Source organism: Bos taurus, chromosome 19 (genome assembly GCF_002263795.3).
Source record: "Bos taurus isolate L1 Dominette 01449 registration number 42190680 breed Hereford chromosome 19, ARS-UCD2.0, whole genome shotgun sequence".
Lineage (NCBI taxonomy): Eukaryota > Metazoa > Chordata > Mammalia > Artiodactyla > Bovidae > Bos > Bos taurus.
The window spans coordinates 40,653,616-40,670,695 of NC_037346.1; the positions used below are offsets into that span (position 1 = coordinate 40,653,616).

General features: G+C 47.4%; 1 non-coding gene across 1 annotated transcript; it reads right to left on the bottom strand.

The window, feature by feature from the left end:
• Positions 1-2,206: 2,206 nt before the first annotated feature.
• Positions 2,207-2,279, bottom strand: TRNAC-GCA (transfer RNA cysteine (anticodon GCA)). Its single transcript has one exon. It is a non-coding gene; the product is annotated as a tRNA-Cys (tRNA).
• Between the last annotated feature and the right edge of the window lie 14,801 nt (positions 2,280-17,080).

Here is a 17,080-nt window from a genome sequence, read left to right on the forward strand (position 1 = left end):
AAAAGGAGAAGATATGTATGCCCCGGAGCTGCTGTCTTCTTTCGGGATCCCTAAAATCTGAAGACTGTCCTCTATCCTGATTTTTTTTTTTTTTAATTTGAAAGAAACGGGAGTCCTAGCTCCGTTTCCTGGGAAAACTGAGCGCCAGCTTTCTGGACAAGCAGCCGGGGCATTCGGTTCAGTTCAGCAAACCAGGCGTCTGTCTCAAAGCCGGCCCTCCCACCCCTAACTTTGAAGAAACAAAAGCCATACTTGGCCGTACGTGAACGTAGCTTGGGTTTTCGTATAATGGCAGGGCATAGAGAGCCCACATAAAACAGACCAGCGTTCAAAACCCCCGAAAGAGCGGCTTGAGACAGCGACTTGTCAATCAAAGGGGATAATTTAAAGTCACCGCCTCAGGAGTCGAGGATGGTTTAGGTGCCATTCTAAGACAGTAACTTTTTCCTCAGACGACCAGCAGAATGTCCTCGTAGTTGTTACTTTTACTCTTCTCTGTATTATTCCTTGAACCCTGTAGTCCATATTTGACTAGGAAATGCCAAAGACCGAAATGTTTACTACTCTGACGTTTAAATGTTCAAATGTGTGTGTTTTTTTTTCTGTCTTCAATCCACAATGTTAAAATGACAGAAAAGTCATTGCCCTCACAAGATGCTAGAAAAAAAAACTGCACAATTTGAGTGACTGCGAATTCCATCAGAAATATTAATACCTCCTTCCAATCATTATTTCCTGAGTTTCAACCCTGACTAGGCATTTTACCAGTTGTGTGGTCTTGATGAAGGCAGCTTCTCAGTTGCTTTCTTTTCCTCTGCTCAAAAAAGGGAATAAAAATAACAGCATTACCTCAGGGTAGTGTGAGGATTACAGAATGTAAACATAAGGTGTTTAGAACAGTAGACTAACAGAATCAGGAAGCAGGGGTTTTCTTTAGGTTAGCATAAATTTGTGGGCTTAATCCTTTTTTTCCTTCTAAAACCAAGTCAACCACTGCAGGGTATCCAACGCCCACTCTGCTGGCAAAGCCCCAGGGAAGACCAGTGAGGCCAGTGAGGCCAGTGAGGAGAGAGTATGTTGTGACAGGAAGTCAAGGATGGAAGTGGCCCATGTGCTATGTGCCAAGTCACTTCAGTAGTGTCTGACTCTTTGTAACCCTATGGACTGTAGCCTGCCAGGCTAGGGTAATTGGAAAAGCCAAAGGAATAGGGTTTTGGCATTGCTCTGGTCCCTATCCTCTTGGTTTCCTGGTCTCCAGTGTTTTCAGCTCCACTCTGCTCAAGCATGTGCATTGATACAGAAAGGCAATCTTAATGCACCAGACCACCAGGGTCTCAGAGCAGTTGTAGGGAAGCCCGTTCAGTAGCTTCTGTCCATCTAGAAGGCTGACCAGGCCCTGGGCTCCAGGGCAAACCTGTCATTCCCTGTAGCTTCCCCAAGACAGAGGATTACCTTGAAAGTCAGAGACCAGCCATGCTGCCTTCTATCTCTTGGAACACAAAGGCCCCATATATTAAGGGAGGGTGGGCATCCTTCCTTAAAATGGCAATGCAGCCTCTGCTTCATGGCCTCCACTTTGCCCAGTCTGCAATTCCCTGCAAGACCCATCTGAGGATGAGGCAATAGGAACTTAATAAGCTGCTCCAGTTCTATTTTCTGGTATCCAGTTTTAAATCCCCCTTGCATTTTAGCCTGATCCTGACTGTGTGGGTCTTTGTTCCAATGTCCCTGAAGCAGAGCTGGGGAGTCAAAAGGACTGTGGAGTCACACATGCCTGAATCAGATATCTCCCTGAGCCTCAGTTTCCCATGCCATTATCTTTTATCAAAGGTGCGTGCATGTGTGCTAAGTTGCTTCAGTTGCATCCAACTCTTTGTGACTGTATGGACTATGGCCCACCAGCCTCCTCTGTCCATGGGATTCTCCAGGCAAGAATATTGGAGTAGGTTGCCATGCCTTCCTCCAGGGGATCTTTCTGACCCAGGGATCAAACCCACATCTCTTATGTCTCCTGCATTGGCAGGAGGGTTCTTTACCATTAGTGTCACCTGGAAAGCCCTTTATCTAAGGTGAAGTGAAGTGAAGTTGCTCAGTCATGTCCGACTCTTTGAGACCCCATGGACAGTAGCCCACGAGGCTCCGCCATCCATGGGATTTTCCAGGCAAGAATGCTGGAGTGGGCTGCCATTTCCTTATCCAGGGGATCTTCCCTACCCAGGGATCGAACCTGGGTCTTCTGCGTTGCAGACAGACGCTTTTACCGTCTGAGCCACCAGGGAAGCCCACTATCTAAGGTACACAGGGCTAAATGAGATATGGAAGCACCTAAGACAGCCTTCCAGTCCTCTAATACAGGGTGATCTTGGGGTGAGGTGGGGTGGTAGGGGGTGGGTTTCTCTTCTGGACAAAAACTGTTTCTCTTTTAGCCCCTTCTCCTTTCCAGAGACTATCACAGAGGATCCTGCAGGACTTGAGTGGGGAGAAGGGGAGGAAGGAAGTCTGGATGAGTGTCCTGGCAGGCATTGTCCACAAACAGGGAGTTCTGGGGGCCCGACAGCCTCTAGTCCTGGGAGGCAGGAAGGGATTGGGAGTCAGTTGCAAGGAGAGAGGGGGCTGCTATCATTCTCACAGTCCTCCCCAACTCCCACCTTCCCCCAACTCTGCAGGGGCCCAAACTACATACTCTGACCTTGTTCCCATCTCTACCCCGACCTATAGGGGTGAAGTTGAGTACCTGAGTCAGACTGCTGATTTGTTGGGTGTATGACCTTGGGTGAGTCACTCAGGCTCACTGTACTTCCTTTTCTTCATCTAAAATGGAGATGATGTGGGATGTCCCTGGTGGTTCAGTGGTTAAGACTTCGCCTTCCAATGCAGGGGGTGTGGGTTTGATCCCTGTTTGGGAAGATAAGACCTCACATGCCTTGCAGCCAAAAAAACCAAAACATAAAACAGAAGCAGTATTGTAACAAATTTTTATGTGGATTTTAAAAGAATGGTCCACACACAAAAAAAGGATAATGAGAGTACCTTCACAGAGGGTGAGACAATACATGCAAAGCACTTAGTGCTGCTGCTGCTGCTGCTAAGTCGCTTCAGTCGTGCCTGACTCTGTGCGACCCCGTGGACTGCAGCCCACCAGGCTCCTCTGTCCACAATCCTTGGCAAATAGTAAGTGCTCAAAACACATTAGCAGATATTACCTCTACTCCTTGTGAAGATCCTCCTCCCTTGTCCCGGCCAGTTTTCCCAAGTCCGCTCTTCTGTTGACTTAAAAAAAAAACGCACAACATGAGAATTGCGAGTTAAGTTTTATTTGGGGCAAAATAAGGACTGGAGCCTGGGAGACAACACCTCAGATAGCTCTGAGAAACTGTTCCAAAGAAGCAGAGGGGGAGGGATAGTTAAATATGTGATTTTGGTGAAGGGGAAATAAATGCATTCAACCACATATTTTACCAACAGTTTTCTGCTAGTCTTATGAAGCTTTCTGCTAGTCACGAGGAATAGACATCACCATGAAGGATTTTAGTGCTTTTCTAAATATGAAACTTTTTCATATGCTTTTCACTCCTGAAACTGTCTGAAGACCTGTTCTGCAAGCTTCCCCCCAACTCCCCACCCCCCAGTACAGAGTGCCTCATTTCTGCTGTCCGCCCTGGATTCCTTTCAGGGAGTGCCGAAGGTCAGCAGTTGCAGCAGCACTTGATTTAATCCTGTAGACGTAGATGGCAAGCACCCATGGCAAGTGCCAATTTGTAGTTAATGCTTGCAAAACCAATTCAAAATTTCCTTTTCCAGGGAGTCTCCAGGGACTCTTCTCAGGCCAGCTTATAAAACTGAGGCTCTTTCAAGACCTTTGGAGTATATTTTCATATATGGATGAGATCCTTTCATAAGCATTTCTGCTAGATGTGCATTTCCTGTCTCTCTGCTCAGAAGCAGGAGGAGGGGCTCCACCCTCCAGCTGGACATCCCCCCTTGAAAGGGCAGTATTTCTTTTATATAGAATGAAGTTGATGTAGGTGTACTGACATAGAAATATCATGAAGATATATTGTTAAGTTTAAAAAAGTGAGGTAAAGAATAGTATGTAGGGCATAATCCCATTTGGGTAAATGTTCATGCTTTGAAAACATCTAAAGGAATTGTAAATACATGGAGACAGAGAAAACTTTTCATATTTTCCCTTCTATCTTATTTGAAAAATTTTAAGTTACGAACCTATTATTTTTTAATGTGGAAAATTAGCTTAAATTAGGAGAATTTAAAAGATTTCCCTCAATAATTGTAGGTCTGGGCAATTCTCTGTTTCATTACTTTTTGCCATGTGATTTTCCAAGTGTTTTCATCCATGTTCTACACCCTTCTTACTCTCATCCCTTTTCTCCACTTCACTGAAGGTGAGGCATACCTGACTCTGCATGTTTGTGTGAGAATGTAAGTCCCACTAGGGAAGTCCCTCTGAGGTGTCTTCTGACATTAATCTGTCTGACTTTAACCTGACAGCTATCCCTCCTGAGTCCTCCACAGGGTTAGGTCTTCAGGGCCCAATTCACAGATGATCTGAGAGACCAGGCAAGTTTGAAAGGGATGGAGTGGAGTTAGGAGCAAGTTATTCACCTGAAGAGAACAGAAAACTATACCCTTTTGTTAGGGGAATTGAAGAAAATCATGGTCTTTTCCAAAGAGCTAAATACTGCTTCCTTGTTTCTCTCTCTTCCCTCTTGATCATGAAAGGAAAGAAGTGACACAGGCAGGAGGCAGGCATTTTACAAAGTACAGAGAAGGCTCTCAGTTGGAGCTGGATATTAGTCTTTTTTTTAAAAAAAACAAAAAGAAAAAACAAAACTAGAGGAACCAGAGGTTCCAACAGGAGAAAACCTCCATGGGCTTTTGGAATCAAGGTGTTTGGAGCCCTCTGAATGTATAAGAAGTTTTGACCTGATAGATAAATATTTAGGGCAAGTGTAAGGAAGTATTCTATTTGAGGTTGGGAAAAATCCAGGATACGATTAGCTTTGATAGGTTGTTCTAAGTCGCTTCAGTCGTGTCCAACTCTGCGACTCTATGGACTGTAGCCAGCCAGGCTCCTCTGTCCATGGGATTCTCCAGGCAAGAATACTGGAGTGGGTTGCCTTGCCCTCCTCCAGGGGATCTTCCCGACCCGGGGATAGAACCCACATTTCTTATTTCTCCTGCATTGGCAGGTGGGTTCTTAACCACTAGCACCACCTGGGAAGCCCTTGGATGGGTTAAAAGGAACAATTAATAAGACAGATACTGATATAAGAAAGTACCATGTAAAGAAAAAGTTTCCAATTAGAGCTGTCCAAGAATGGACAGTCTTAGGAGAGAGGGACTTCTCCCACCACTGGAATGTTTAATAAGAGTCTAGATGACCACTTTCCAGGTATTATTGCAGGAGGGATCTCTCCAGGGTGAGAGTTAGACTCAAAGGGCTACGAGATCACTTCTAACTTTAAGGTGTTACGATGATTTTACCTAAAAGTTTACATTTCTATAAATCGTGCTATAAATTATTTATCAGGTCTAAACCTAGTCCCATGTAACACTGACATTTTACTAGTTTAACAGAGTGATTTTTCAAAAAGCCTAATCAAGTGGAGAAAGGTAATATAGCTCCTGTCTGGAGTAGCTTCTGCTTGGAATGTCTGTAGCAGTTAATTTTCTTTGTCAGCTTGGTGAGGCTCTGGTGTCTGGTTGTTTGGTTGAACTCTAGTCTAGATATTGCTGTGAAGGTATTTTGTAGATGTTGTTCAGTCGCTAAGTTGTGTCTGACTCTTTGCAACCCTAGGGATTGCAGCACGCCAGGCTTCTCTGTTCTTCACTATCTCCCTGAGCTTGCCCAAACTCATGTCCATTGAGTTGGTGATGCCATTCAACCAACTCATCCTCTGTCATCCTCTTCTCCTCCTGCCCTCAATCTTTCCCAGCATCAGGGTCTTTTCTAGTGAGTTGGCTCTTCGCATCAGGTGGCCAAATTATTGGAGTTTCAGCTTCAGCGTCAGCCCTTCCAATGAATATTCAGGGTTGATTTCCTGTAGGATTGACTGGTTTGATCTCCTTGCTGTAGATGTAATTAGCATAATCTACAATCAGTCTATTTTAAGTAGAAAGATTACCCTCTCTAGTGTCAGTGGGCCTCATCTGATTGGTTGAAGGCCTGCAAAGCAGAAAACTGAGATTTCCCAGAAAGAATTCTGTCTCAGGACTGTACCATAGAAATCCTGCCATAGTCTCCAGCCTGCTGCAGATTGCAGACTAGTCAGCCCCCATAATCGGAGCCTGTTCCTCAAAATAAATCATATATATATGTAAATTTCTGAGTGCCCGTTATGTACCAGACACCATAATAAGCACTTTACATAATTTTCCCCCGATCTTTACAACAACCCTTTAAACGGAGAAAACTGAGGCTTGGAGGGGTTAGGTGATTTCTCAAGATTGTGAATTTCTACTTATCTTTCAAGACTCAGATCCAGCGTCTCCTTCCCTGAAGTTCTTCCTAACCACTCTGGGTCCTCTCTGTTTTCTTGGTATCTGACTGCATTTCTCTCTCTTACACAGCAGTGACTGTGGGGTGTTTGCCTGCAGGTCTCCCTCTTCAGGGATTTCCCAGGTGGCGCTAGTGGTAAAGAACCTGCCAATGCAAGAGATGTAGGAGACTTGGGTTCAATCCCTGGGTCGGGAAGAGCCTCCACCACAAGCCCTTCTGCAGTCAGGGGTTGCCTGTGCCTTGGAACCCTCAGAACCTTGTCTGGGCCCAAGATTCCCAAGGAGGCTCTCTGTAAATGGTACTGACAGTACTGTCATTGTCCACTTGGGGGCAACATACTCAGCGGCAAAACCCCTGGTGCAGGAGGGCAGGACTCTGCAGGAAGGATGGCTGGGCAAAATCAAACACTAACATGCAGGGAAATGCCTCTGCTTGCACCCTCCACTGGAAGCTCAGTTCAGTTCAGTTCAGTCGCTCAGTTGTGTCTGACTCTGCAACCCCACGGCAGGCCTCCCTGTCCATCACCAACTCCCGGAGTTTGCTCAGACTCATATCCGTCGAGTTGGTGATGCCATCCAACCATCTCATCCTCTGTCGTCCGTTTCTCCTCCTGCCTTCAGTCTTTCCCAGCACTGGAAGCTACGGCCTACTGTTCCAACAGTTGGCCCCATCCTCTGGGAATTCAGTGGAAAGCTCAGCACCCATTGCTGATACTAGCTGAGGAGGCCTCAAGGACACTGGGGCTGTCCTGGAGCATCCGTGCTTTGGACTCAAGGATCCAGTGAGGGAGCTGCCGGAAAGAAAATCCAGAGGAACAGAAGGGATCAGCTGCAAGAGCCTCAGGAGAGAATTTCCTGAGTAAGGCTGCACCGTCATGAGGTAAAAAGGAGGAGGAGAAGGAATTCTCCACCAGGGCAGATGAATCCTGCTCCTAACTGGAAAATGGATAAAGAGTCAGCAGCCCTAGCAACGGCATGCACAAACTCCCCTCCTCCACCTCTCCTGCTCTTAGATATTCTGTTCCTTCCAGACCACTTCTAGGGATGGGGTGAGGTGGGGTTGCAGATAAGTGTGGTGCCTCACATGTGCTCAGCAGAGAAGTGGGAATCAGGTTCAGTCTATCCTCTGGAAGCAGAGATAGGGCAGTCCCAGGGTGTCTCTGTGGACACCCTGCTACTTCTTTTCCAGGGCTACCTGGATGCAGAAAGGTGTGTGCTGGGGGATGGTGATGGGGGTACTGGAGGCAATGGGGAGGAGAGATGACAAGTTCAGCCACTGATGCCAGAGCACACAGAGGTGGAACTGATGAAAGAATGAGGGGGATGGCAGGGCACTGCAAATAACTTAAATTTGGGGCAAACAAATGCGAGAAGACAGATGGAAGGAAGCATCTGGAATCATTTATTTAGAGAAAAGGAAGATACTCGCACAGACTTCACTGATAGATACAAAGTGACATGTCCAAGGTCACACAATTCCCAGACTATTGATGTTCTGCTACACACACTGCTTCCTCAAAACCCATTAGTCTTTAACAGTGGATGGTGAGATCTGAGAGGCCGAACTGAGAACGTTGCTTCAGGGAGGAAAAGGAGGAAGAAGAGAAAGAGGAGACAGTAGCTGTGAAGGAGGGGTTCTCTGTCCTGTCCTCTCAGGAAGATCCATGGATGACATTTCCAGATGGGTCCCGGGACTCCAGGAGGCCCCTCCAAGCCTAGGGGACAAACCAAGGACATCCATGGAACTTTCCTCTCCTTTCTGGCCCTGTACTTAAAAGAGGCTGCTTCATGGATCACCGTCTTGTCATGGCAAAGGGGCTTGAGTAACTCAATGAAACTATGAGCCGTGCTGTGCAGGGCCACCCATAGTGGAAAGTCCTGATAAAATGTGCTCCACTGGAGGAGGTAATGGCAAACCACTCCAGTCTTCTTGCCTTGGGCTTCCCTGGTAGCTCAGTTGATAAACTGCCTGCAGTGCAGAAGACCCGGGTTCAATCACTGGGTCAGGAAGATCTCCTGGAGAAGGAAATGGCAACCCACTCCAATATTCTTGCCTGGAAAATCCTGTGGACAGAGCTTGATGGGCTACAGTCCATGGGGTTGCAAGAGTTGGACTCAACTTAGCGACTAAACCACCATTCTTGCCTTGAGAACAAAATTTGTATAGTCAAAACTATGGTTTTTCCAGTAGTCATGTGTGGATGTGAGAGTTGGGCTGTAAAGAAGGTTGAGCACTGAAGAACTGATGCCTTCAAATGGTTGTGCTGGAGAAGACTCCTGAGAGTCCCTTGGACAGCAAGGATATCAAACCAGTCAATTCTAAAGGAAATCAATCCTGAATATTCATTGGAAGGACTGATGCTGAAGTTCCAATCCTTTGGCCATCTGATGTGAAGAGCCAACTCACTGGAAAAGCCCCTGATGCTAAGAAAGATTGAAGGCAAAAGGAGAAGAGGGTGACAGAGGATGAGATGGTTAGATAGCATCATTGACTCAGTGGGCATGACTTTGAGCAAACTGGGAGATAGGAAGGACAGGGGAGTCTGGCGTGCTGCAGCCCGTGGGGTCGCAAAGAGCTAGATACAATTTAGCGACTGAAGAACGACAACAACTGGGAAGTAGGGTAGGACACTGGATGTGATGAGCTCCCCAGTCCTGGGGAAGACCCCCAAGGGGAGAGTGACATCAGCAGAGGTGGGACAAAGGATCAGTGAATCAACAGTAAATATTCCTGAGCATCTATTATGTGCTGGTCTAAGACCACGGAGGGGGTGCGTGGGACACAGTGTCTTACATGTGAATAGCATTTGTTGTGGGAAAGAGTGTAAGGAAAGGATGGATATGGGTTGCTAAAGAGGACGGTGGAAGAGAGAGGAAAAAACAGAGGGAACAGCGGGGGAGAAAGGCCTAGTTGTTGATGTCCAGTAACTCACATTCTAGTTGTGGCAATGGGACAACTAGAAAAAGGATGGCTAAAAAGCTCAGTGATAAGTGAGCAGGCCCCAGAGGAAGTTTAAAAGGGTGCTGAGGGAGGTTGCAGGAGGGCATGGGATAGAGGAGATTGAGGACTTGGCTGGCGTGTCTGGCCTGGAGGGAACTCTTGCCCAGAGGGCCCTTACTGGTTCCTGAACTCCACACAAGCCCGTATGGGCCTGGCAAACTTGGACAGCCATGAAGGCCCAGTTATGAGAGGGTTAGAACCTCTGGCTGACTTCCAGGGAGGAGAGAATGGCCAGAGATTGAGTTCAATCACCAATGGCCAATGATTTAATCAACCATGACCATGTAATGAAGCCTCCATAAAAACCCAAAGAGATGGGGTTCGGTGAGCTCGTGTATCAGTGAACACGTGGAGCTGCTGGAAGAGGTAGTGGAAGCTCCATTACCTTTCCCCAAATCTTGCCCTATGTCTCTCTTCCATCTGGCTGTTCCTGAGTTACATCCTTTTATAATAAATGGGTAATCTAGTAGGTAAGGAACTTCCCTGGTGGCTCAGGTGGTAAAGAATCTGCCTGCAATGCAGAGATCTGGGTTGGATCCTTGGGTTGGGAAGATCCCCTGGAGAAAGGAATGGCAAGCCACTCCAGTATTCTTGCCTGGAGAATCCCATGGACAGAGGAACCTGGCGGGCTACACTGCATGGAGTGGCAGAGTCAGACATGACTGAACGACTAATAATTTCACTTTCTTTTTTTCTAATACGGAAAATGTTTGAGTTCTGTGAGCTGTCCTAGCAAACCAATTAAACCTAAGGAAGGGGGCATTGGAATCTCTTATATACAGCTGGAGCTGATCAGTCAGAAGTTCAGGCAACAACCTGAATTTGCAATTGGCATCTGAAGGTGAGGGGCGGCAGTCTTGTAGGACTGAGTCTTTTACCTGGGGCTCTGATATGTCTCCAGGTAGACAGTCAGAATTGGGTTAAATTGTAGGGCATCCAGCTAGTACTGGAGAATTGCTTGATGGTGTTGGAAAACCCACACATCAGAATAGGTGTCAGAATTGCAAGAGGCATTGAGGTGGGAGCATGAAAGGAAGGAGCAGGCTGGGGTGTGGGCCTGTGCATTTCTACCCCATCCATCTGTTTCCCTGGTCATCTCATCTCTTTGGGCTCCAAGTTCTTCCCTCCCTCCCCCATCCATTCATGTTTTCCTGGTTGGTGCTGAGGGGAGCCTGAGTAGAGGAGGAGTGTTGATGTGATTTGACAGAGCACGAAGTCACTAGTTGTAGCCTGTTCTCTGGGAAATATGTCCTTTCACTTACACAGATAGCCTTGTTTGAGCCTCTGGTTAGTCCTACAGAGTGAAGTAGGGACTGGTGTACCCAATTTACAGATGCGGAAACTGGGGACGGCCATGGTGAAGAGACAAACCCACAATGCACGGTTAATCAGGACACAGCTGGGATTTGAATCCTTGGTTTTGACTATAGGAGCTCTCTGCTTTACAGCCTGTGCACCCCAACCTGAGGGCAAAGCTCTTCTCCATTACGGGCTGCCTGGTTTTCCCCTGGTTTCGGGCCCAGCTTCTGCTGTGCTTTAGATCATCATGACTGGGTGGGGGTGAGGAACAGACTGCACAGATCTTGAGGATTCCTGGCTCCAAATATCGAGCCTCTGGGAATGGGGAGGGCCGAGAGTGGGAGGAATACAGGCTCAGGAGAGAAGAGGATGGTGGTTATGTGGATGGGAAATGTGGTGGGGGTGCCAGTTGGAACTCTGTCATCCCCCAAATGGGTTTAAATCACATTTAATTGCATGTGACCTTAAGCCAACCTTTTGACTACCTGGGCCCCCATCTATAAAATGGGTTTATAGGATTACCATGGTGCCCAATAATCATCACAGCTAATGTTAATCTGCGGGGCACTGTGCTGAGCGCTTTACACGGATAGTTTCTGTAGGTTCTCGCACAGCTCTGTCAATCTGGGCTGGCACTATTCCTCTTTTACAACAGAGGGCATTTAAGGATAAGAGGGAGGATGTCATTTGGCTAAAGTCACAGGGCTAGTAAATGGCAAATCCAGAATTCAGTGTAGGCATTTTTGGCTTCAGGCTCTTCATCTCACGCACTGGGCTGATTACGGCTAATAATACTCAAGGGGTGCGTAACAAGGAGCAGACATCACTGTGAGCATGTTACACAGATTTATTCGTTTAATCACTATAGCCACCCTCTCTAATAGTCACTCACGATGAAAGACGAGGACACTTAGGCACAGAGGTGAGCTAACTTATCCTAAGTCTACTGCCAGGAATTGAGTTCAGGCAGGCCAACTTGAAAGCCTGTTGCTCTTTTAAAAAATAAAAGTGTTTTTTCTTAAAATTAAAGCGTAACATATATACAGAAAAGTGCAGAAATAAGAAATGTTTAGTTTAATGAATTCACCTAGTTAATACACTATGTGGCTAAATAGTAAACATTACCTGTACCCTATAAGACCCCTTCCAGTGATTATTCCCACCCTTCTCCCCAAAAGTAACCTCTATCCTGATTTCTAAAACCATAGATTCGTTTTGCCTGCTTTTGAATAATAGAATCATACGTAGTAATCTGTTCAATATGTGACTCATCTATGTTGTTGGGAGTAGTGATAGTTTATTCAACTGTAGGCTTACCTATTTTACTATTGATTCCAATGTTTGGCTGAATAATTCCACTGTGAATACTCTTGCACATGTGTTTTGGAACACCGCCCCCCACCCCCCCCCCACAGCCATTTCTTTTAAAAATTTAATTAATTATTTATTTACTTTTGGCTGTGCTGGATCTTCCCTGATGTGCACGGGCTTTCTCTAGTTGCAGCGAGTGGGGTCTGTTCCCTTATTGCCATGTGTGGGCTTCCCAGTGTAGTGGCTTCTCTCGTTGCGGAGCACGGGCTCTAGGCACATGGGCTTCAGTGGTGGCAGCGTGCAGGCTCAGCAGTTGTGACTTCCAGGCTCTTGAGCACAGACCTAGTGGTTGCAGTGTCTGGGCTTAGTTGCTGCACAGCATGTGGGATCTCTCTGGACCAGGGATCAAACCCATGTCTCCTGCACTGGCAGGTGGATTCTTATCTACTGTACCATGATGGAAGTCCCCAGACATTTCTATTGGGTATATTCTTGGGGTGGGACTGTTGGCTGCTTCCATATGGTTGTACAAATTTGTTTTCTTGCCAACTTTGTTTAAGAGTCCCCTTACTCCACATTCAGGTATTGCATTTAAAATTGTTACCAAATCTGGTGGATGTGTAGTATCCCATTATGTTTTCCACATGTATTTATTAAATGAGGTATAATCAGAAGCAACACTCTGCACAGCTTTTCATAACAATCCTATGAGGCTGGTGTTGTTATCATCCCTATTTTGCAGATGAAGAAATGGAGGCCATAGTTACTCCCTTTCCTCACTTGCAATCCACTCATTTTCCCTGGGGGGGTCTTCCCTACTATTCCCCAGTGGTGTTGGGATGTCAGCTTGGGAAGCTCCTCGGGCCAGGATGCTTTACTGGGCGGGGAGAAGAGGAAGACTGGGATGAAGAGGGCAGGGGTGGGGAGGAGAGAAAGAGTGACACATCAAGCCTGATGTGAGGGACCACAGATCCTGACTCAGGGCATGGGGCGATGGGGCCAGACGAGAGGTATGGGACTCAGCAGAAGGCACGACTAGGGTATTTGTGAATTCTCGGTGCTGGCAGGAATGGGCGTGCTGGGGCATCTTTCTGGAACCCTCTCTCCAGGATTTTACTGAATCTGAGGACTCTTATCTGAGGTTTCTAACCCTAGAGCCCTTTTGGGGTCATCTCTCTGGGTTCCGTGGTGCTTTGGTATATCTCTTTGGGATTTTCTAAGGGGTAGGTAGCACTCTGTTCTCTGAGGCCAGGAGGGTAGGAGGCAGGGCTTGGAGGTCTTCCAGGGAGTGTGGGGGAAGGACTTGGGGTCTGCTCCAATTCTGGGCTTCTAAGCCATCAGGACAAAAGGCACCTGGCAAGCAGACACCTTGCTCTTTGACATAATAGGTGTCAGGACAGGCAGGGAGAAATGATTTCCCCACCTAGCAGCTGTCTCTCTCTGCCCAGAGTCTCTTCTGTGTCTCTACTTCTGCAAGTGTCCTCTGCTAGATTCTCCTGGGTAGCACCTGCTTTTGCTCCCCCATCTCTGCCTCCCTTGAGTCCTGAGCCCATGGCTTACCAGAGATGCTCTGACAGCAGAAGCAACATGGTGCAGGGGGGTAAGTCTGCAGCAGACAGTCATGATATCTGGCTTAAGTCTTGGCTGGATTACTTCCTAGCTGTGTGCCCTTGGGTGAGCCTCCTCACCTTTCAGGGTAGTGACAGTGCTCTCTTAAAGCCCAACATCACTCACTTGGCTCCTCTGCCGGGCAGGCTTCTTGAGCCATGAGAGAGAGACTCTGCTGGTGCCAGTTGGCCTGGAAACAGTGTGCACTCTGTTTGGAGGGTTGGAGGCCACGCCAGCTTTGGGCCTAGGACCACGTAAAAGCACTCCAGAGGTTCTAGATTCCTAGATGACTCCAGTTTGGAAGGGGCTTCACAATTCCATGAGTTCCCCTCCCCTATTTTACAGATGGTAAAGCTGAAGCTGAGGAAGGGGAAGTGCCACAGAACTGGCAGGTGGTAGAGCTGGATGAACTGGAGACATGAAACCAGATTCTGGGCAGCCCAGGGCCACATGGGTTCTCCTTTCCCCTTCCGCTCCCTGCCTGGGTGTTCACTTCTGGAGCCGCACGTCCTGTGGGAAGAACCCAGGCTCTGTCCTCTGGACCAGACCTCCCTCTTCACTGTAATGTCTTTTTGGAGATCCTCGCTCTCCTGATCTGGTCTGTCCAAGTGTGGGGCCCTGGTAGTCAAGGAGGCAGCTGCACTCGGGCACCGTTGCTCAGCCCATGCCTGGGGTGACCACAGAGGATGTCATATCTGGGACCCAGACATCAGCCAATATGGAGGGAGACTGAGCTCCCTATTCGGTGTGTGCACAGTGGACAGTCTGGGGCAGCCAGGGAGGGGCTAGGAAGCCAGAGTTATGGGTCAGTCTCCTTCTCATGGCAATGCCACCTCTGCTCTGATCCCGTGCACCTAGCTTGGACTCTGTACCATAGCTTTTTGCTCTTGAAATTTGCTTAGAATGCTTCTGACAGCTGTTTTGGAAGGCTGTAAAACATAGGGATTAATCATATAGACTCTGGAGCCAGATCTTCCACTTACTTGCTGTGTGACCTTGAGTAAGTCACATGCCTCTCTGTACTTCACTTTCACCATTTTAAAAAGGAATCATGATAGGGACTACTTCATGAGGTTGTCGTGAAAGGGACATAGTAAAGCACTTAGAACATGTCTAGCATATGGTCTATGCTCATTAAATGTTAACGTTCATTTTTATGTATATTCCATCCTATATATAGGATGTGTATGTGTGTGTGTGTATATATATATGTATATGTATATATATATATATATATGGATGTATATTCTACCCTACTCCTATGAGCTGCTCCCAAGGGCAAGCCAGCAGAGTGGGTGTTCCCTGAGGGCAGGACTGTTTCTTTCCCCTGGGAACAGAGCTCTCTTTCTTACTGATTCTCTAAGAAGCCTAGCTGGAGCCGTACAATAGAAATTTGAAACTGAGCTAACAAGGGAGTTGTGAAAGTGTTAGTTGCTCAGCCACATCCGACTCTTTTTGACCCCATAGACTGTAGCCCACCAGGCTCCTCCGTCTATGGAATTCTTCAGGCAAGAATACTGGAGTGGGTTGCTATTCCCTTCTCCAGGGGATCTTCCTGACCCAGGGATAGAACTTGGGTCTCCCGTATTGCAGGCAGATTCTTTTTGAAGAATCAAATGGTGGCCCATTTGAGCCACCAGGGAAGCCCAAGAAGCGGGGGGATCATCCTGGATTTGACCCCGGGACCTCTTGTACCCTAAGTGAGAATCACACCCCTAGACCAATGAGCTACACAGTGAGATTCTTTCTAAGCAACAAGCTGGTGAGGGGGTGGGATGGAAGAGGCTGAAGAGAGTGAGGCTTTCCACCTGTCCACTAGGAGTCTCTTCCTGACCCCCACCCCCCAGCTCCCAGGAGGTGAGGGACGGACAAGGATGCTGAGGGGAAGAGGAGTTTTCTTTTTTCTGGTAGAGCTCTGGGCTGGGAAAGACTGCAGGGAAGGAGAACTGGGTTTCTGTCTCTGGGGGGCTCCCAGTCCTCAGAGGCAGCAGTGAGGTGGAGGAAACCCACACACAGCATCTGCTTTTCATTCCTCAAAGCCCTTTCTTGTCCATGATCTCACTTTTTCTTGCAACCTTGCTTTGGGGTGGCTCAGCGGTAAAGAATCCTCCTGCCCATGCAGGAGATGCAGTTTCCATCCCTGGGTCAGTAAGATTTCCTAGAGAAGGAAATGGTAACCCGTTCCAGTATTTTTGCCTGAGAAATCCCATGGACAGAGGAGCCTGGCAGGCTATAGTCCATGGGATCGCAGAGTCAGACATGACTTAGTGAATAAACAACAACAACAAAACTGTGGGGATTCCCAACTATTATCTCTCTCCTTTTTTTTTTTTTAAACAGAGGATGAAAATAACCCTTCAAGACATTAAGTGTATGTCCAAGGTCACAAAACTCTTTTTGTAAAAACTGAAGTATAGTTAATTTACAATGTTATGTTAGTTTCAAGTATAACAAAGCTCTTTGTTGGCTGTGCTGCAACTCAAACCCAGGTCTGGTAACTCCAAATCCCATGTCTTTTACATACAGCCTCTCCCGGATACCAGCAGGCTACAGGGGAAGGGGACACCCAAGCCAGTCCTCTGGGAACTTCTAATCTAGGGGAGGAGAACCAGTTTCTACCACCAGGGAATGTCCAGCCAGGTGGAGAAGTTAGTTTCTAGCAGGGGAGGTGAGGAGCATATGTGTGCTGGGCCACTTTTCAATCTCTTCCCTCCCTACCCTTCTTTCTGTGAAACTGTGAAATGCAGAGTATCTTGTTTCAGTTACTGGTGACAAAACCGGGATAGAATCCAGGTCAGCCTGATGCTAATGTGTGTGTGCTCAATTGTGTCTGACTCTGAGACCCCGAGGGCTGTAGCCCACCAGGCTCCTTTGTCCATGGGATTTTTCCAGGCAAGAATAATGGCGTAGGTTGCCATTTTCTCCTCCAGGGGCTCTTACCGACCCAGGGATCAAATCTGTGTCTCCTACATTGGTAGGTGGATTCTTTACCACTAGCGCCACCTGGAAAGTCCCCCTGATGCTAATACCTGTGTTTATCCCTTTAGCATGGATGGAAGACCGTTGGTTCAAGAGTCACTTCCTCCATGAAGTCTTTCCTTGACCTGGATGTAGAACTGACCATTTGTGCATCTGGGTCCCCACCATGCCCCATATAGACACTCCCAGGGCACTTGCCCTTATTTTATTCATATGTCTGTCTCCCCTCACTAGGCAGTGAGCTCCCTGAGGGTGGGCAGTGGTCTCAGCCGTGTCTGGATACCATGTATTAGCACAAAGCCTGCACACAGTAGGTGTTCAGTAAAGGTGGGTTGCATGTATGATGGGAAGGTGCTTGGAAGA